Raw genomic sequence first — 22688 nt, 5'->3', positions numbered from 1 at the left:
CATCTTTTCCATTAGGCTAAGTGTAAGAAAAACAGCAATCTTTTAAAGCTCAAAAATTGGGCCCGCTTTAATGCTTAAGAAGACTTGAAGTTTTAATATTTAATAATATATTCAAGAGATTGAAATGGGAGAAAGTTGCAGTAGAGACACATATAATAATAAATTATGAGAAAGCTGCTTTGATAAGCACATGACATTGTTATTGGTTACATAAAGCTGGGAAGAAAAATGCAGTAACAAACCTTATTTTTCTCTGATAAAGGATTAATGTTAAGCTACACAGAATAATTTCATGCATTCAGATCCATCATTAGGGAGATCAATAATTGCGTTAGCATTTAGAGACAGAAAGTGTGACCCATAAATCAATTAAGAAACAAGACAATAGCCTAACCTAACCCCAGCAGAGTTATAATTTATGTGATTGAGAATAATTTTTTAAATTACTGATACATGCTTGGAAAGCATTCTAATAAAACATTCTGGTCAAGGTCCAAATATGTATATTTATTTACTTTTTTCAGTAATAGATTTTGAGTTTTTATCAAATTTATCTTATATCTCTCTTTTTCCTCAGCAAATAAAACATTTGTGGAACTCTGATAGATTTTGGGGGGGGGGCTGTTAATTATTTTCATTATAAGGAAATTAATTTGCACTTTCTCTTACTTTTATTTAGTTCCTGCTGTTCTTTCAGTGTTTGATAGATGCACGGAATTACTAAATGAGATAAAAGTAACCTAAGACCAGTTAGTATAAAATTGAGTCCAGTGGGATGGTGGCACAGTAAGCAGTCTCATTCTTGTTTTTATAAGAAAGCTAGAATGTTGTAACTCATATACACTTCTTAAGGTCACAGAGCTAGACAGAGCCAGACTAGAAATCTTTTCTTTCCTTTTCTAGTTCATTGTACTTTTGCTATATCATATTGCCTTCCATGATTTAAATGCTTGTAAGTTTTTCAAATGGGCATTTAAAAAGTACTATAAAAAGTAATAACATGCCCATGAAAAAATTTGGCCATTTCGAAGGCAACAGAAATCCCCCCTCCCCTCCTCTTTCAGTGCCCCCCCCACCCTCTTGACCCACCCATAAGAGAGATTCACTATGAATGGTCTCATGAATTCTTTCAGAAATTTTATTCAGAAGATTCTAATGTTGTATTTGTGTAGTAGTAATTTTTCTTTACCATAAAATTAAGGAAAAGTAAACACTTTCCCATTTTAATCTAGTTTCCTAGTTTCTAAATGTGGACATTCAAACTGCTCAATGCTTTTTAACAGTGGACTCTGATTTATTATGTTACTGGAGTTGGAAGGACCTGTGAGGTAAGAGAGTCAGTCCCTTAGCTTTTTAAATAAGATTAAATGATTTGCATAGAGCTCTACGGTATTTAATTTCACTAAGTGGTTCCAAGGTTGATTTCTGTTCTTCCCTCTATTCCGTACTACCTCTCGGTTCATTTTATAAGCTCAAAAATGAACTATATTTCATAAACAGGCATGTTTTATGTGTGTACAAAAGAAGTCTCTTTACAAAATCTAATCCATGAGCTAATACTCAGCACATGGCAGGTACTTGACTATTTGGATTGCAATAATTTAAACTGATTCTTTACCACAGTTCATCAAGAAAATGAGGGGGTTGGACCTGGTCATTTTTAAGGACCTTTCCACAATAAATGTCTGTGATTTTAGTTTCATTCTGTCCTCAGAGAGTCAAGCTGTTTTTCTTTAGACTCAAAAGCAGTTGCGTTCAGTGGTAGTCCTGACTACATTTCCCACCAGGCATGAGTCTACTCGTGTCCTCCAGTATTTGGTGCACTCTAATGCCAGGTTTCCTTTTTCTCCAGTTGCTGGTTCCAATTTAAAGGAAATTTTACAAATGTGGAAATTTGCAAAATGGAGCCAGGATTGGTTAGGCAACATCCATTGTGAATAAAAATTTAATCCCATGCATTTCAAATCATCAATTTTGTTCTGCATACTTTGATGAGCTAATTTGTAAGCCAGTAGTGCCTTTTATACTGGGGGTATGACTGGAAATAGGGTATGAAGTTGGGGGCAGAAAGCTGGCTGGAATTTAAGTGGTGGTGCTGATGGTGGTGTAGTGTGAAGGCAATAGAACATGGCCCACGTAAGGTAACGTTCACTGTCCAAGACTCCGCAGGAATCTATCTACCCTTTACCTTGACGTAGTACAACATAATGCAGTGTGCTAATCAGCCATGGGTACATAGACATGTGTGAAATTTATGGAAATTCTAAAGTTTATATCATTCATCTAAAGAATTTTTGCTTTGTTCCATCACCATTCGTGAAATACGATGAAAATATTCTTGTGCTTAAACTTTGCCATTAAATAAAGGATATAAAGAGTCAATAACAAGAGTATCTGCAGAATGAGAAGCCTGCTCATTCTTCAGATAGCAAATCAGCATCTTAATTTAGAAGCCCACTTGAGCATACAATAAAAACCACTGCTAGCTTGATTAACATTAAATCAGATAAGGTGTAGAAGCTTAAAAACTTTTCCAAGTTAAATTTCCTGAGGTGTAAGGAATCACTTCACCAAACCAATGTGAATACTGAATTACTACAATATTGGAGTGCTTTTTTACTAAACTGATTTATATGAGCTCACTGATTCGATTACAGATTCAAAATGGCAAAAAAAAAAAAAAGATATTTAAAAGGATCATTTTAAACATCAAGTTTGTTACTAGTTTAAAAAATTGAAAGGCACATAAAGAATCTTATCTTCCCTATAAATTAGAGTAAAATAAAATCATATTAAATAAGCCTTTAGGTTTTATGGTAGAAAACCCAAAAAGATTTCATAAGACAGAGTATAAAAGGGAGTAGGGGAGAAGGGCAATTTACTTCACTACTTTTTATCAATATTTTTATTGGCTGATACAGGTGTTTGGACATCGCAGTAGGCCGTTGGGGGCATCGATCGATGTTAATATACTGAAAGTGTAAATTTTCGAGTAGGTATTTATCTAAATAGTATTGGGTTTGCCTGAAAGTTTGTTTTCACCCTGTATTTAGAAGAACAAAAGTTACTATTCTGTTCTATTTTGTTAGCATATCTGGAACCAAACTAAAATATGTTATGCTTGAGTGGTATCAAATTCGGCCTTATCTGTACTGTGGAAGAGAATGAATTTTAATTCCAAGGTTTGTCATTAACTCAGTGATCAGTTTCTAAACGTATGACTTATATTATCAAAATGTGTTTAAATTGTTTTTAAAAACATTTTAATTGAATTCAATCACGTCTGTTGACTGAACTTAGTTTAGTTTACATTAAGCATAGAAAGTGAAGAAAGCATTATTTAAAACAATTATAAGTGGAGCTAATGTTTTTCACCTATTTGAAGAACATTTCTTTCTTGAAGCACCTTGACAGTAATTACTTTGGTTCATGAAATTTCATCTGTTTTCAGAATTGAAAGAAAGAAGCTGTCATCATATGAAAATTAAATGTCTCAGACTACTTTGAAAAGTAAAGATGATATTGAATTACTGGTGATTCTTGTTTCCTCTCTATACCCCTGTGTTTCTCCATTTTCTACAATGAACATGTTTAACATTATTAATCAGAAAAAATAATACTGATCTTTAAAAAAAATGTAAACATAAAACAATACATTTATTATTTTTCTTCTAAACCTTTAAAGTACACTTGAGTACTTTCTTTTAAAAATTAGCACCTGTCTCCCAGATTTTGCCAAGGAGCTGAGGTCCTTGGTACTGTCCCCCAGCCCCAGCCTGGAGGAGGAAGGCGAAGTGGCCATGGTACTTCTGGGCAGACCCTTGCCGGATGCTGTGGACCCCAAGGAGGCAGCTCTGTGCTGCAGTGCTGCCCACTGCGGCCAGGGCATCATGGCATAGACTGGTGTCCTCCTGGAGGGCTGGGATGCCTCCCCCAGACTTGGGGTAGGTGCCCTGCCAGCTCTAACATCACCCTTGCCCTGAGTCTTTTGACCTGGGCGTTAGCATTTTAAAGTGATTATTTCAGAGTTCTGGCGCTCATCTCCCACCCCCAGCTGGGCTCTCTTGGCAAGACATGTAGCTAGTGATATTTATACAACCAAAGACTTTTTTGTAGTTTTTAAGGAGAATAAAATTGACTATGTTAAAAAAAAATCAGTGCCTCTAGTTTATAATTGAAATTGAGTGTTAAATGTTGATAGGACCAAAATATTAACTGCTAATTATTTGCAAGATTCATTTAACAATACCAAGAGAAAAATCTAGGCTCTTGGTGCTGAGAGAGTGATGTTAAATACTTATTTGGTGATTTTTAAAAAAATTCCTGAAGCAGTAGTATTGATTCATATCTTTAGAGATTTCTGTATTATGTAAATTTATTCCAGAAGTATTCGTGTGTTTGATATGTCATCTTTTTTTTTTTTTTTTTTTTTTTTGGTGTCATCTTAGTCAACACTGTAGCCCCCCCAGACATCGTTGACCTCTAGGGTGCTGCATGCTGCTATGCTAGGTTGGGCACTCATGCGGTTTATCATCATCCCTATCACTGTGCCAAGTGCCAGACAAGTGCTTTAAGTATTTTGAGAGACACTTAGAGTGGTGCTTAAGAGCCTGGATTTTGAGGGCAGACTGCTTGGGTTCAAATCCTGGCTTTGCCACTTACCAGCAGTGTGACCTTCACAAGTAAAAGTTAACTTCTTTGTTTCAGTGTATCTGTATAAGAAGGGTAATTATTGTCTCTACTTAATAGGATTATTGTGGGAATTAAAAGAGTTAATATTTGTCTATAGCCATGCTACCCTGAAGGAGCCCAATCCCATCTGATCTCGGAAGCTAAGCAGGGTTGAGCCTGGTTAGTACTTGCATGGGAGACCACCTAGGAAGACAAGGTGCTATAAGCGTAAAAAATAGAAAAATAAGGGATTGTAAACTGACAGGGTCCTTGCAATCTGTGAGGTCAACCAAGGGTCGCCATGCCTAAAAAAAAATATATGTCTAAAAATAAAATAAATGAGTTAATATTTACAAAGTGCTTAGAAGACTGCCTGACATACTTTATATTTATTAGTTAAACATCTCATTTAATTTTTGTAATAACCTTTAGAGACAGATAATAGCATTCACATTTTACAGATGTTAAGAGTAAAGCTCAGAGAGATTATGTAATTAGCTTGAGGTCACACAGCTAATAATATGGTCTGAGATTTAAATTCTGGGCTGTCACACTCCAAATGTGTGTTGGGATTATAACTGCCTGTCTTTTAATAACCCTTGCACTTGGACATATCCCCTGGCAGTTATTTTATCTGTTCTAGCCCTTAATGCATCATATCAAGAGTGAGTGATGCTTATGCTTTATAAAAGTTGACATAATTATACTAAAGTATGTGTGGAAAAATAATCAGACATGAGTCTCATGGGTAAAAAGGACATATGAGGGGTGATTGTCTTACCTGTTTCTAAGACATTAAAAAGTGAAAGTTTGTCTAAAATTTTCTCCTCCTCAACTAATCCATTAAATAAGATACATAGTTCAAAACAAAGTCAACTGTATTAGAAATATCTGAGTGAAATAACATCATTGGAAAAAGAAACATTACAATAATTATTCTGGGAAAAGTATATATTAATATGGAAAAAACCTGAAACTGGTAATTTGAAATATATGTACTAAAGTCAAATATGGAATGAGACATCCTCATTAAAAGCACGTACACCAGAAGAATTTATTTATCTTGGCTGTGCTTTAAAAGCCTTAAAAGACCTTATTGAAACAATAATAATTTATCTGTATTTTGGTGGTTTCATTAAATATTTTTCAAAAAGTACTTGAAAGCCAGCAGTACTGAAGAAAGAAAAGCAACAGACTGATCATAAGTACAAGTATAATATCCAGAAAGTACTGAAAATGAATATGTTAATTAGACTCTTCTCCTCTGTGCAACTGATTGATCGATAAAAGCAGCCAATACTTATGAAGCGAAGACTCATTTTGTCTTTATAAGAAACCTTACAAGAAAAGAATTTTGTTCACCCATCCTATCACTTTAATGTAGAGGAAAACAAATGGAAAGTACAAATTCACATCTATTAACGAAGCAAAAAATACAATGACAAAAGCAAGGGTTGGTGACACTTATGGGTGTGTCCTGTACACTGATTCACTGTGTAAATGTCAGTGAGTCCAGTCTTTCTGAACAAAGTTATGCCACCACATGGGGAACTGTAAAATTCACGTTACTCTTTCACTTAATATCATTGTTAACATGCTATTGTAGAAAAACTTTTTCTTTAAAGATGTTTCTAGTTGTATTATTTATAATTAGCCAACAACTGGGAACCACCCATTTTTAATAGCTAAGCAAAAATATTTGTTCAAATATGGACTTATATTTGCTCTACCAGATTTCTTAAATAATATCTTCAATATGCTAAGTGATCAAGAATACCAAATGTATATGCTGCTTACATTAATATGATTTTTTTTTTAATAATGACGAAGATTCAATACATCCTTTATGGATATCAGTTTCTTTACCTGTAAAATAAAGGTGGGGGGTCAGATGATTTCTGACACTGATTCTATTCTGTGAACCAAGAATTGCAAGAGGTAGTAGATTCTGGTAATTATATTTTGTGCCTATGAAGTTCTTTCCTGCTCTCCCCTCCGCCTAGTTCACCAGATGCTTAACCGATAACTAATGTGTTAAGCACAGTGTCCAGTCTTTGGTGTGGGATCTCAGTCAGTCAGGGGAGGACGGGCAGATTTATCAACTAATGCCTAGTCCTCTGATACTTTTTATTTTCTTCTTTAAATTTTTTTTCCAGTTTTATTGTGGTATAATTAACAATACCTCGTTTTTATTTCTTTTGTGATAAATAAGGAACAATTGATATTCTCGTGGTATTTCTTTTCCAGTAAGCCTCTTGTTCATTATAAAACTATATGTGTGAAATACCATCAACATTTATTGAGCACTTACTGTGCACTGCTTCTCTAAGCACTTTTCATAGATTGTTTAATCCTGATGACAATGCTGTTAGGTAATAATTATCCTCATTTTATGAATGTGTAAAACACAGGGTACAGAGAGATTAAGTAATTTACCCAAAGTTAGCCAGCCTGCAAGGTAAAGGGGGCTGGGCTTTGAGCCTGGCGGTATTGATCCCAGGGCCTGCCTTGGTCCTACTACTCTGCCGCAGCCTCTCAGACCTTACTGCTCTGGACTTGTGTGGTGGTTGGTAGCCACTTGTTGAGACTGTGTGGCTTGGGCAGGAATGTGGGTCAGGCAGGGTTTTGCCAGTTACATGCTGGTTGACAATGGGGAACCCAAGCCAATTGTAAAAACTTGTCAGGACTTTAAGAGTGAAGGAAGCTAGGGTAGGCAACATCTTTTAGGGAAAAAAGACAAAAGCTAGGATTGTTCTGAATGGGGAGGAATTCAGGTAACAGTTCTTGGTTCCAAGTATCACCTTTAATAGGGTCATTCAGGATTCCTTTGGCATTATTTTTCTTTTCTACCCATACATTTCTGGCTTACAAGCATGTAGCTTATGAGCTGTTGGAAGGAGAGGATGTCTAAGTCAGATGAGACAGATCTGTGTTCCTCGGGCCTCGAGGTTTTCTAAGTCACTTTTGGGGAGGTGGCAGCTTTATTATTCTTGTAGACTATGTCATGACATCAGGGCTGCAGTCTCTTTGAGCACCTTAGCTCTTGTTTCCAGGTCATTCTCCAGGGTACAACCAGAGCTCTCAGATTGTGAACCTCAAATTGGGGCCCTGCCTTTTCTTCCCCCATTAGAGTTTTATGTCTTGGACATATGTTCTTTTAATGTGGGCCACTATGTACAGTACGTAAAGGGTGCTGCTGCCTGTGCTAGGAGATGTTGTGTACAACATAACAGGTATTATTTCAGGTTAGAATCTTAACAGTTCCAGGGAGAGCACAGACTGAGAGTCCTTAAAATGTAAATTAAGAGTTCAAATCCAAGACACTGATACTCTGAAAAAGCATTGTAGAAAGTAAATTCAAAGTAGTAGGTAGAATTCAGATTTCTTATCCTAAGAATAGCTCTTACTAATCCTAAGGCAGTAAGCAGAGGCAGGCAGAGGTCCAGAGGCCAGTGATTCTACTGTCCAGTTTACCACGAATGTCGTCAGTATTTTACCATCCACATTTGGGTTATGCCAAGGGGAATGCTCTAGTTGATCATTTTGGAAATCCCAAACTATATACTGAGAGTGTTTGTATTTGAAAAATGTTAACAAACAGTGTTTGTATTTGAAAATGGTAATCAGCAGAAAATAGTCTTATAGAACAGATTCTCAATAAAATCTTATTTAAACTGGTATTTGTTTTAAAAGCACTTGTTAAGAAAACTATCCTGTTAAAATGAGCCTTGCTGTTTTGGAGATTCCTCTGGCTTTGCGTTGCTGACAGTGTGCTTTGCTGTGTCCCATTAGTATTGTCAACTATCAGGCACATCTGAGGTGCAGAGAACTCCCCAGCACTGGTTAACAAAGCACCTTACCACCTGAACCTGATGTCAGATAAAGAGGGCAGCGTGCAGTTTTTGGTGCAGTTTCCTGATTTGATCTTCACTCAGGTTTATTGGCAAAAATGGATTTTGATCTGAGAGTTCATCCCTTAAGTATTCGTGTCACATTCAGTGACTGATATCTAAAAGTGGCTTTGGTGAATAAAACTGGTTTTAAGTCAGATACTTTCAAATATCATCTTTCCATCTAACACCTCAGATAATCTAAAGTAATTTAATAGATGAAATAAATTCCCACGAATGATCTCTTTGTTGCCATTTATTGAGTCTTGCTGTGTTCTGAGCATTTGCTAAAAGCTTTATGTGCGTTTACTCACTTAATCCTCCATTTTAATCCTGTGAGATAAGAACCGTTATCTTCACTTTATAGATGAGAACACTGAAACGTCCAGCATTTTTCATAGTGGGTGGCCTAATAGTCATGCTACAGATCCCAGGTTGTTCTGCTCTACAATCTATGCCCTTTACCCCAACAGTTATATTAGTCTAATGAAGAACTCGGAGAGGGGGGATACTTTATGAGAACTATTTATTGTCTATTTTTTTCCTTCTTGTTGAGTTTGTCACAGATCATGTTTGTGTGGTGTGTAATAAATGTAATAGAGATAAAGCATCTGTTTCTTCATTCAGCAAGCTCTTATTGAGATCTAACATTATCTTCTACCTGTTCCTTTTTTCATCCTGTATTCTGATAGGGAATCTTCAGACTAGTGTGCAGAAGACAGTCTCAGAGTGCTAGAAAAAGTGTTACTTTGCGGGGGTTTTTTTCTTCCTTTTAAAAATTCCAAGTTTGGAAGCCTGTTGAGATCTTGCTTCAAGATGTATCTTCTGGTTTGGCTCATTTTAATTAAAAAAAGTTCAACTTTGCATTTGTTTTAGAACATACAAAATACATTAATTTTAGTCACGTACTACATTTTATTGGCTCTAAGTTGTATCCCCCCCCATTTTAATACCTCAGATTGTGGTGTTTCTTACATAAAAGTTATAATTGCTTTTTCCCTTCCCTAGCGGTTAATAAAATGACAGTGTATGTATAGTGATGATATCTTAGATTCAGTGAAATAGAGAGGTACATGTAGGAAATTAACAATAAATAGGTACATACAGGGGATGTGCGCTCATTTACTTTTTTACCTGATAAGAATATGTAATCAAACTGTTTTTTTCCCCCCAAATGTTACCTTCCCTGATTAGAATTCTTTGATCTCGTATCATCTATGTACAGGATATGCTCTTACTGATACAAGTGCTGTCAAGTGCCTTTTCCCAAGTCATACTACCGTGGACCTTATTAGAATTGTTGAGGCAGGCAGGCTCCCATCTAATGATCCACAGAGGTGTCAGAGAGAGAGCTGTGTTGCCTTAGCGTTCACTTCAGTGTTGCGCAGATTTCATTTGGCCTTGAACTCCTTCATTGAACTCTTCCTCGCTACCATTTTGACCCTGTTCATCTTTTAAATCCTCCCGAATTAATATTATTAGGCCAGTAAGCATCAGACACTGATCGATGCTCCTCATCATACCGCAGTGCCTTCCCATCTTATAACTTCCTCTTCTCTTTCGATTGTTGTTGATTGCTTCACTTTGTCCTTCACAGTTCCTTCTATTGACAAACAGTCATCATTTGCTCTTCACTTTTATCTTAAAATTATCTCTGATTTTATTTTGTGGATTATTCATTTCTTATTTGTACTGCTTTTGTGTTTGTTAAACACAATAGGGTTAATCTTCTTATTAAAACTCCGTAAAGCTCAGCGTGAACCTAGCTGACCGTGGAGGATGCACCTGCAGGTGCCGGAGTGACTGCATGTGAGCACTGACACCATCTGTTGGAAGCTGGTAGAGTTGATTGTTCTGCTTTAGAGGTTTTTCTTTACAATGAAAATTTGAAAGTTGGAAATTCATAAAAAGGGGTTGTTTGTTACAGATAAAACTCTTATATGGTCTCGTATTGAGATTCTGCAAGTAATTAAAAGTAAAGCTCTTATATTGTGTAACCATAATATTAAAGGATTCTGATCTTTTAAAATTTTGACAGTATAGCAGTGTATGAAATAAAGTTCTCACATAGTCCCTTAAAATAGCACAAAAAGGGGTTAGAGTAAAGCGGTTGCTATTTAGAAGACAATATGACATTGTATAGCATCTTTCAAGCAGGGTTAAAGATGTGAGTCCAATTTTATTTTCTGAATCTCATGAAAATAAATCACTCATTCTTGTTATTTACCTGTACAAGATATGACACAAATTAGTTTTCTTTACTTAGAAAGTTTTTTCCTTAGATCATAGACTATGTTAAAGAAATACTCTTCTTTATTTTTGCCTTATTAACATTTTCGTGGAAAAGCATTTATGTTCTCAATATAAAGTACTTACCTTTTTTACTTACATGTTTCCAGGGGGCACGTGCTTTTCACTGGAGCTGGCCAAAAGTCTTACTTATTTAGAAGAAAATGGAAATGTATGTGTGTGACCGAACCTGACTTGCGGTAGATTTTACAAAATGCATTTATGGTCTGCTCTTCTTTCACTTTTCTCCTATTTGTGCATTTCCACTCAGACTCTGCAAAATTACATGCTTGTGTAGCTCCTTCTCACACTTGGTCGAGTGCTCTACTTGAGCAGAAAAACTACAACCGATGTAGTGTTTTCTTTCCTGCAGTTGTCCAGAGCTGCAGGAGAGCAGCTGTCTTGTTTTTGCACAATTCTGTTTTTCCTCCAAAACTGCCTGTGGCAATTTGTACTCATTCTTTATTACCCAAGGGTTTTGCAAGTAATAAAATAATGTATCTGACTACTTAATGGCCTAATGTGATTCCCTTTTCAGAGAAGCAGCACAGTAGAAGACTCACTTTTCCTCTTCGCTGACCATGCAATATTAGGCCTGTTGGGACAGGTTTTTTTTTTTCTTTTTTCTTTTTTTTGATGTGCTGCCAGAATGCAAAAGGAGATTGCACTGCGTTGCAGTTGCATTTTCTTCATATTCTTATAAACTGTTTATAAGTAAAGCTCAGATCTGGTCAGAAGTAACATTAAATATTCTACATGTAGTCTTGCCTTGTAGGGAAGTTTATTAATGTGACATATTTAACAATTTAAAAACTGTATCTTTGGGTCATATTCTAAAAAAAATAGATATGACGTAGTGATGGTGAGAGTGAAAATGCCTTTCTTGTCATCCATTCATTATACTCAGCATGTGCACGCACGCCGGCCAAACACACATTTCCCCCCTTTTTATAAAGAGGCTACTATATGCCATACATTTTCCTAGATGCAAGGGATATAGCAAAATAGATATGGCCCCTGCGCTCATGCCATTTATGGTTGAGTAGAACTCTACGGAGTGGAGACTGACCATGCGGTGCCGTGACCAGTCTTACTGCTGCAGGGGTGTCAGATGCAAGAGCTGTCAGGAGAGGATTCTGCTCTTTCGGCAGCCGAGTGCCATAGGAGACTCAGTCGCTTTGCCGTGTGTCTAACCAGTCTTCCTTGTCTGCTCTTGCCAAAGCAGCCCTCTCTCAGACATTCTGCATATCAGCGAGACTCTGGGACGCCCTTTGCAGTTTAAGACATAAGCAAGTCGTTGGCAGAACCTCTTGTGTTCCCAGTCATGCTTTCTTCCCCAGGCAGTCATGCTCCAGACACTTGGGGCATCAGATTCCAGGGTTTTTATGGACAGGGAAGTTTAATCAAATTAACCTCTCTCCATAAGAAATATGGAGACTACTGTTTATGTTTTTTTGCATTAGTAATATTACAGCATCACGTATATAATGGCACTAAGTGTGTACATATATAAAGCACAATTTTATACATACATATAGCACAAATTTAAAGTGTATTTCAATTAAAAATAGTTTTTCTAATCATTAAAAAAGGCTTTTGCCTGATTAGTCTTAGATCCTACTAATGTTAATTTATCTTAGGTCAATGAGAGTCTGTTTTATAGGTATACGAAACTACATAATTTATACTGTGAGAAGGAAGCTGTAGCTTAGATAATCCAAAAACAGTGCTTAACTAAAATGACTAATTTTTTTTCTTTCTCAAAGCACACGAAGAGCCTACTACTCATACAGAAAAGTGGTCTGCTTTGTCCTCTTTAGGGCTGCCCAGAGGTTGACACATACCTTGCTATCCTGGTTGGGACTAGGTGTAGACAGAAGACAGAAATGAGTTGAATAATATCAAATAAGATACTATCCCTAGGGTCCAGAGGAGTGATACAGAAAGAGTGCTTCAAGTTCAGAGAGGAGCATTGTTCTGGGCTGTATCTTGTGGAGCCATCAGGAACAATCTTGAACTTATTTTGAGGAATAAAGTAGACAAAGCAGAGAAGAAGCCAGTGTTTTAGAAGAAGGCAGGTGAGGCACAGAGTGTATCCACTTTCTGTATGGGGCATCATATAGACAGATTGATTGGCATAGAGAAAGCAGCTGTTATGCAGGGATCTGAAGAGTTCTGGGATGTAGTGCAGTGTGCAGGACCGTGAGGCCATCTGAGTGAAAGTAGCCTTCACTACAGCTAGGGCCACTGTGGGTTTTTTCTTTTTAAAATATATTGGAGCACTGTGTAAAAGTTCATATGAAAGGAAGGCAGTAGTGCTCAAAGGAGTTGAAAACCAATGGAACAGAACTGGTTCAGATATTACTGTTTGGATGTGGATTTGTGATACTTTGGTATTTGGGTTTTGGAATGGATTTTCCTTTCTAGTATGTTTGTATGTTTATTTGAACTGTAAGATTTAAATTTCATCTCAAACTCACATTAGGTAATTTGGGATGTTTGCCGATGTGTAGATGATTTCACTCTGATTTGCAGTGGGGACTTTAATTTTAGTAACACATCCAGAGCATAATCACATCTTATTTAATGTTTATATCTCCGAGTTAGGCATTATTACCTCTATTTTATAGCATTGAAAACAAATACAGAGAGGTTAATTATTTAAGGCAGCTAATAATGGGTCACATTTGAACTGAGGTCTGTCTAATTGCAAGGCCCTCTGCCATTGCCTTTCTTAGTGCTGAGCAACTGACAATTGATTGTATAACCTTACATTAAATAGGCATCTTATTTGTAACTATGGTTTATTTTTAAATAGCAAAAAATGCATCCACGTAAAAATGCTTATGTGACAACTTCAGAAGATGGAATTTAAAAGTCAGAACTGTCCTTTAAAAAAAAAATAAGTCAGAACAAACAGTGAAAGTTTAGTTTTGGAAATAGGTGAGTCTTGTGACCAGGGGAAAAAAAACTACTCCCTCCCCCCAATTGCTTTAAAATGATTAACTTAGAATTTCCTAAATTAAGGATGAAAACAGTAATCTGTGTTTTTATCAAATTAGTTTGCTAAGCCCTCCTAAGGGAAGTGGGAGGAGAATAACAGGAGAGACACATGCTCATGTGCCACCATGTTGTGCTTCCGCCGCCTCCTCTTAAAGATGACACCGTGGTTTCGTGTCTTCAGCTTTCCTCTCATCTCTGTGCTTTTGCTTCCAGTCACCTTCGGTGACTTAATAATTCTACAAAAGTTAGAGCTCCATTAAACAAGTGTCATTCGTGTGATTGTGTACATACCTATCTGGTCGAATCTAGAATCCACTACCTGCCATGCCATCTAAAAATTTCAATGTCTAGTTAAATTATCAAATTATTATCTTTTTAACATCTCAAGCCTTAAAATAGTTCTCCAGGTTTTAATGTTAAGTGTATTTAACACAAAGTAGCATTTCTCCAGGCCACTTAACCCTAATCTGCAGTAAAATGTATCTGATCATTGTTTCTCTTTTTGCATTTTTCAAAATTAAATTATAAAATTTTTTTGAGGCTTATTAGAGATTTGCATAGTTGGATTTAAATTGGCCCCACTTCAGATACTTTAGTGATACACAGAGAAGTGCTGCAAGTTCAGAGAAAGTAAAGAGTATACTGGGAGGTCTCCTGTGGAACCTTCAGGAACAATCTAGAACTTCTTTTGTTTTCCTCTCACAATATATTAATTTCATTTGTGGAATTGTATAACTTCACTATTTGAAAAGATTTTTGCCCCGCAGTTAAGAAAAGACAAAAACTTTCTCCACGTATTTTGTTTAAGGTGATAGTCTGATTTCATGACAGTGATTTATATTTGTTACTTCTGTACCTTAATTTTTATTATGTTAAAAGTAATTACACATAAATCAGATTTAAAATATAATTTCAAGCCTTTTTCTTGGTTAATTTTTTGTTTTTGCTCCTCAATCTTTTTTCTTCTATTCCGTTATTTGAATATCCTCCCCTCCTCCCCCAGTATTAGTCAATTAACATTCAATGTAATTTATAGATTTCTGTAGTATAAAATCTCTGCAGACTGTGATTGTGGGGGCCATTGCCAGTGAAATCAAGCTTGCTTAAGCAGACTTGATGTAGAAATTGTAAACTTTTATCCCATTATATTTATAGATGCTTCTCAATTGGGCTACATCCCAATAAATCCATTGTAAGTTGAAAATATTGTAAGTTGAAAATGCATTGAATGCACCTAACTTAACTGAATAGCATAGCTTAGCCCCACCTACCTTAAATGTGTTCAGAACACGTACATTAGCCCACAGTTACGCATTTATATTGAGTTTCATCTCAAGACTCACTGCCTTCCTCTTCGCACCAGAAGTAGGAGACACAGATGGGCATTTGTTTTGTGTTTTCGCATCCCATCAGGTTTATGTAGTATCCAAAAAGGGCTGGCAACACAGTCCACAGTACACTGTGGGTTATTGGTTGCTTACCCTCCCGATGGTGTGGCTGACTGCCGCCTTCTGTCATCCCGAGAGAGTATTTATTGTACCACATATCGCTAGCCCAGGAAAAGATCAAAATTCAAAATTCCAAGTATGGTTTCTACTGATGTGTATTGCTTTTGTACATCATAAAGTTGAAAAATCATAAGTCAAATCATCGTGAGTCAGAGACCACCTTCTGTATTTAATATAAACCTATAAATGGAAATGGTTATTTCATGTGTCTTCCATAAACATAACACCTTATTACTTTATTAGTAACACCTGCATGTACTTGTGCCAATATTATGATCTTTAATTAATGTATTTTACATTTGTGGTCATGAGTCAGACTACTAAAAGGCATGAAAAACTACTTAGGAGGATGGGGGAATATAATATTTGAGAATACCTAAATGCTAAATATTGAAGTCCATAAACCACTGCGTACTACTTTATTATGATGTCATTGTTTTCCAGTTGGCTAGATTGCTTTAAATTCATCTTTCCCTATTGGATGGTGGTCTCTTTTCAGCAACACTGATTAAGAACAGTTATTAGCAACTTATCTCTGAAGGAAAGTTTTCCCATTTCATCTTTTAATGATCTTCAAAAAAATGTTTTGGGAGTTAAAAATAGCTATATAAGTAGTTAACAGGATAGTAGATTAACCAATGGTCTGTTTCTTTTCCATTATGCATCAAAATTACAAAATGAAAGGTCTTATTGCCAGTTTATCCTATAGTATAAACTTTCTTTTACTTTTAATAATCTCAGCATTTGTTTTACTTTTACTACATGTACAGCCTTATGAGTTCAATAATTACACAGAATTCTTTCTGGAATATATATGAGGGAAATTCTGTTTTTGAATTTTAGAAGTTGAACATTGGTTGGGTTGAAAATAAACAAATTATGGTATAGAGTTTAAAACTTTTTCCATTATATATCTTGCCCAAAATAAGTAATAAAAATAAATGAATTTTGGTTGAGTCCTTGAATAAATTGATAGAGCTGTCTTAGAGTACATAACACATTGGATCCAAAACCTTGAAATAATTCATTTTAATGAACTGAATCCTATTTATAAATGCACTAGATATTGATAAGTCAATGATTTAAAATAAGCCTATAAAGTTTTCTTTTGTAACTATCAGAGCTTTTCTTTAAAAAAAGAAAAAAATTTAGTTTCTTTCCTAAATTTAGATATTTTGAATACCAAATTTTCTGAACCAGGGCATATTTTTGAATTCTGAGAATCAACTTTAATAGTTGAAAGAAATTATCATATTTTGCCAAGTAGATGTAAAGGTATTGAAATTAGATTACAGACTGTCTTCATGTGTGAACTATTTCATAGACCATTAGTCTGAGATTGGGATAGACTAGGGTTATCCAGTAGACGAGTCGTCACCAATATCTCATAAATAGAATGCTACCTTTTCGTTTATTAGATCATTACTTAGAAAGTTCTCTCTGGAATTTAAGTGCTGATGACAAAGCATTTTGGCATCTGTCAGTCAGCTGGTATGCAACTCTGAACGTCATGTGGATACTGAGCCACTTATAATGCAGCTTATTAGCTCTACCCTTGAACAAAACAAGTGATGTATTAATTAGATAAAGCTTTGCAGTTTGGATGCTGGAGATTTGGCATGTCAAGTTTATTGCTACTGTTTTTGTCATCCTTTAAGAGTGTATTGTACCTTTCAGGTGGAATGTGCCTCTGCCATTTCAGGAGGATTATTAAATGTAATCGCTTTGGGACTCTTGTCTGCCTCATAGGGCTTTATTTTGTAGGGGGTGTGTTTTGAGCACCTTGGAATAATCTACTACGATTATTCCTTCAGATGTTAGCAAACTTCTTTTTCTGTTAAATAACTCTACTAATTTTCTCCAGGGATTCTGCTTCTGGTCACTTTTGCTTCCAGGTTAGCTTTGTTTCACACAGTTATATATCTATTTCTGGAGAGGGAAAAAGATAAAATTATTATTCCTGTACCAGAACTATCTATGTCAGTCATGGAGGAAATACAGTAACCAAATGCATATAAGTAACTGCAGTATATTTCTGATTTTAGTAAATCTGCCAAGTTCGACAAATTAAAGAGGTTTATTAAGTTTTAAGGAAAGAAATAAAGATCAGAAACCAAAGCAAAATTTCTTTTATCTCTAGTAATTCAGTTCTCTAGGATCATTAAGTGTAATTTGAATTAGTACTCAAGATATTAATTTTATCCTATAATTATACAATCATTAAGATTAGATAAAAAGTAACTTCTTAAAGAATTTTAGAGACTCATATCTGATGATGATTCTCATTACATTCCTCTCATTGCTACTTGGAAAATTCAAAGAAAACAAATGTAGTTAGCTTGTGAGTGTATCATGACCAGCAATGTTTGGAACTGATTCTCGTGCACAAAGATGTCTTAACTAGGGACCTATAGATAGAGATAGATGAGCGTTACGAATAAAGAAATATTACTTATAAATCACTTAGGAAGTGCATGCACTTATAAGTAAAAAGAATGATTGGCACCGTGATGTAATACAGCCAGATGATAGTTCTGTCTTTATCACTGCACAATCATGATTATCATCATCATCATCACCATCATAGCCACTGTGTACTCTGCGAAGGTACTTGTGTGTGCTATCTCCTTTACACATAACAGTAAACCTAGGTTATCTACTGTGTAGTTCTCATTGTACTAATGCACAGATAAGGATAAAAATCAAGTTGTTAATGCAAGGTCATACATTTAGTTATATAGCCAGATCTGAAATTTGGGTCTGATTCTAATACTCTTGCTTGTAATCGCTGTATTCTACCTCTGTCCCCTATTCTTCAGAGTGTTGCTGGTATTGTGGTCAGAGTCCTTCCTATCCTAATAAACTTACCTTCAGGGCTGCCAGCAGCTCACTAAACTTCCCATCAAATCTTGGTTTTAATCTTTTCCTGGGGCTATCTATCTGCTCATGGAGCTCATGGTTATCATTCTAAGTATGAATTAAAACTTTTTAAATTTGGAAAGTTGGCTCTTTTAGGGAGTGGCCACCGACATTTTCTAAAGGCTTTCTTAACACTAAAAACTATTAATTCTGTGACTCTTCCATTGGAAGTCCAACTAGAAACATTAAAGTATTAGTCTTCACAGGAGAGAATTTTTTTTTAAAGAACTAATTTCTCATGTGAACATATTTTACTTCTTCAGTTAGTATCACGGAATGTAGGGATCATAATAAGTTTACACGTTAATATATTCTTCTCAGTGGCACATAATTTAATTATCCTATTTGTAGTGGGCCTTCTGTAAACAGCCATAGTCCTACTGGAATTTTTTAAAAATCTTTTTAAAAAATATACATATATGTTTGCACATCATAACTGTTTAGCTCCATCCACTTTTATGAAGTGAACACACCCTTATATCTAGCACGTGCACACACACACACACACAAATTGGACTATTACCAATATCCTAGCCCCCTTTTTGCCTCCGCTTAGTCATTATCTCCCCTCAAAGGAACCGCTCTCTCAATAACTCTATAGATTAGTTTTACATGTTTTTGTACTTCATTTAGGCATTATTTGTGCTATTTTGTGTCTGGCTTCTTTCTCCCAGGAGCTCGAACTTCATCTATGTTGTGTGCAGTTGCAATTTGTTTATTCTATTGCTGTATGATTTTATGAATATACTACAATTAATTTATATTCTATTGATACTTATTTGTTGACAGCGTGGGACTATTATGAATAATCCCGCTAAGAACATTCTTGTACTTATTTTCTATTGGGTATATATACCCAGGAGTGGAATTATTGAGTCAGAGAGTAGTGGGGACATGTTCAGCTTTAATAGATACTGTCAAGCAGTTTTCCAAAGTGACTGTGCCAGTTTGCAGTAGCGTGTGAAAGATGCTTTTGTATCCTTGTCAGCACTTAGAATTATCGGCTTTCATTGTTTTAACCATTTTTCTGCCCATGAACTTTTTACTAACGATTGAGTTATTTTAGGAGTTTCTTCTTGATAGAATCATGGATGTAAGTGTCTAGTTATTAATGTTTATCTGGAAGCTATTCTTTTCTAATTATTCTTGAAAGCTAGGCTATTACAAAGCTGTGCAGAAATGAAAAGTATACAACATGCCTAGAAGCATGTTGGAGTTCCAAATAGCACATACTCAGAGGGTATTCAGGTAGAGTGATAAGGGATATTGGGGTGCTCTCACTGTTATTCGGTTGTCTTTTTAGATTAAATTCTTACTATGAATATGACTTGTTTTTATTGAGGTGCTGCATATATTAACCAAGGGAAAGACTATTCAGGTGATGAATGGGATATGATATTTTCTGGAGTAGAATTTGGATACCAGAGTCTAGAGCACCCAAAGAAAAAGTGTAGCAGGGAATGAAGATAAGGTAACTAGGCTCCTAGACTCCAGACTTTTTTGGGGTGGGGTGGGGTGGGGTATATGTGTGTGTGAGAGAGAAAGAGAGTTATTACATTTCTTTTAGTAGTAGAACTCTGTTTTTAAAATGAAATCTGCGGCTGATTCTTATTTGCGTTGGAGTGAGGTGGAGGGTGAGGATGGGGAAGCTTCCTGTGGTATACCGTGGGGCACTGTTGGGGATCCCTTGGGCTTCATGGAACACAATTTGTAAGCATCCATTCTGATGTGAAAGAAGAGGTAGATGCAATGTGGCACTGGACTTACAGACCAAAGGTGAGGTGTGATTCTCTGTTCCACCTTTGCCTTTGTGAACTCCCCCCCCCCCCTTGAGTTTGTATAACCATCTGAAATGGGGGATTACTAACATGTATCTGATGAGTGTTGTAAAGGAAAAAGAGCTTAAATGAGCTGATGTATGTGAACACCTTTTGCCAACAGTTATTGAAATATAAGTAGCTTTTTTATGCCAGTTAAGTGAAAATTGTAAAGTTCAGTGCTGTGAGATTGTAGGACTTTTCTGTGAGTCTCATCTGAATTTGAAACATGGGTCCACCCTTGACAGACAATGTGTAACCATGGGCAAATTACTTCAATTCTCTGTAACCTCTGTTTTCTTATCACTTCAAAATAGGGATAATAAAATGCCTCCCTCAGAGTTATTATGAGAATTTAGGGAGTAAATATATGCAAAGTACTTGGAATAGTGCTTGGCAAAGTAAGCACTCAGTAAATGTTAGTTAGCTGCCTCAGTATGTCCTCTCCTGCAAGGTCTTCCTTCCTGTGCTTTCAGTCTTACATTATCGGAGCCCTGACAACTCTTCAAGGCTCAACTTCAGTCCTGGCTACTCCACAAAGCCAGTTCATTTTCACAGCTAGAATAATCTCTTCCGAAGTTCTGTAGGAACTTATACTTTGCCTCTGCTATTTATCTTTACTCTCATATTTATGGCCATATTTTATATTTTCTCCTAGAGTGTAAGTTCCTCGAGGATAGATTTTATATTTTATTCACGTTTGTAACTCCCTAATGAATGTGATGTCTTTCCAAGAATTTAGAAGCCACCCATTAAAAAAGAAGTTTTATACTTTAATAAGAAACTCTAAAATTAGTAGTGTAGTTTTCTTGATTTCTTACATAGTTCATGACATGTGGAGAAAATGTTTTTTGTAAATCTTTCAGAAAGGTAGGTTTTTGTATTCTAAATGGAATAATGGATTATGTATTTTTATTTCCTAGAAAATGTCTTAGGCTTTTTCATTGCTTTTGTGAGATAATTAATGATGAAGTTTACCTTATATTACTTGTTACATTATCTGTTGTTTAATCGAAATGTATTTGACTTCCTCATTTAACCAAAACTCATTAAACTCTCAATTATTCACATATGGATTATTCTTGTAAATTCTTCCTTACTAATTTTTCATACCTGTTAAGCTTGTCCTGTGTGCCCAATACCCTGTTCCACTGCTCCCTCTTCCCAGTCTCTGAGTATATAAGCAGGTTGTAATATTAGCTTAAGCAAAACAAGAATGGAATGTCAATTTGTCACAACCGCATAATACAAACCAGAGTCTAACACATGATTTTTGTTCTTAACTGGCTGACGTTTAAGAGTGAATGATGCTTTCCAGCTTTTTTCCCTACAAAGATCATAATTGATATAACACCATTATAGAGTGACATCAAGGCATTTTTCTCAATGATGATGAAGCATTAATTTCTACAGCATAGCCTCAGTAAAATCTTGGAGCATTTTTCCCATTAGTTAGTACCTTTAGGTTTTATCTCTTGCAGAACCAAACAGATGTCTGTAAGCATCCAAAATTGAGTTTTTGGCAGAGTGAAACCCACTTCCAGTAATACTGGATCTAACAACACTCCCTTTCAATCTTTGTATTTCCTAACGACTTTTATCATCCTTTTAGTCTAACCTTTTGTTTCTCTGTCCTGTGTATCATCAGTACATCTCTCTGAGCTAACAAAAGACAAGTCACTCATGGCTTCCAATTCTAATCCTTGCCCCCTAATGACTCAGTTGCATTGTGCAGGACATTTACCCCCAGAAACTGCCTCTCTGGTTCTCAGCCATATGAAGTGTGCTTTTGAAGTCAACTTTAGACTTCAAAAACAGAAAATTAGTTGGCTATTGCTGCTTTTAAATTGAGGGTCAAGCTATAATGTGATTGTGGATTTTTGGCATGTGTTTTCTTAATGTACACACCTCTTTAAATGCTGGGAGAATGGTTCGGGCTCGCTTTATTCCTTATCAGTTAGTGCGGGTCCTTAGTGTCTTTTTCTTTTGACATGATTGTTGGAATTTATCATTACTCTTTACATGTGTCCCCAGCTTTTACTCCTCAACGACAATTAATATGTTTGATATCTACAATTTTATATAGCATATTTTTAAGTATATTTTTAAGCATTTTAAAAATGAGCATTTCTATCAAATTGAAGATTGTATATTTCTTAAAGTATAAACTTTAAAGAAATGAGTTTGGATATATATAAATGGAGCTTTCATAACTATTTAATAAAAAATTACTATCTTCTAAATAGGATGTGCTTTTAATTCAGAGGGAGAAGTCTTTAGTTACTTTTACTGCTTTTGTATTAGCCAAGCTCAGCTTCCTGCCACTGATTATTAAAATGTCTCAGTGGTGTTCTTCTTAATTTCCCATTCAGAAGATAGCATTTAGTTTCTAGAGAGTTTTAGTATTGATGGTGTCAGTTTCATTTGTACACAGAAACTTAATAGTATGCAGACTTGAATAATAAAGTTTTGGTGAAATTGTCATTTCAGTTTTCAGATTTTGTACATCTTTCCAATTATTTTCTAGTGCATATCCTGCCCTGGCCTATTAGGATACCAGTATTAGGAAAGCTGTCATACTTATTGTGTCA

The 22688-nt window shown here is 35.7% G+C and overlaps 1 protein-coding gene and 1 pseudogene across 2 annotated transcripts in view; both read left to right on the top strand.

The window, feature by feature from the left end:
• MED13L (mediator complex subunit 13L) overlaps window positions 1-22688 on the top strand; it is a 262391-nt gene that overhangs the window by 158471 nt on the left and 81232 nt on the right. The window lies entirely within an intron of this gene.
• On the top strand, window positions 4782-4900 carry LOC118603630 (annotated as a pseudogene).

This window comes from Rousettus aegyptiacus, unplaced genomic scaffold (genome assembly GCF_014176215.1).
Source record: "Rousettus aegyptiacus isolate mRouAeg1 unplaced genomic scaffold, mRouAeg1.p scaffold_m13_p_5, whole genome shotgun sequence".
NCBI classification, from domain to species: domain Eukaryota; kingdom Metazoa; phylum Chordata; class Mammalia; order Chiroptera; family Pteropodidae; genus Rousettus; species Rousettus aegyptiacus.
This window is presented reverse-complemented; position numbering and strand designations above follow the sequence as displayed.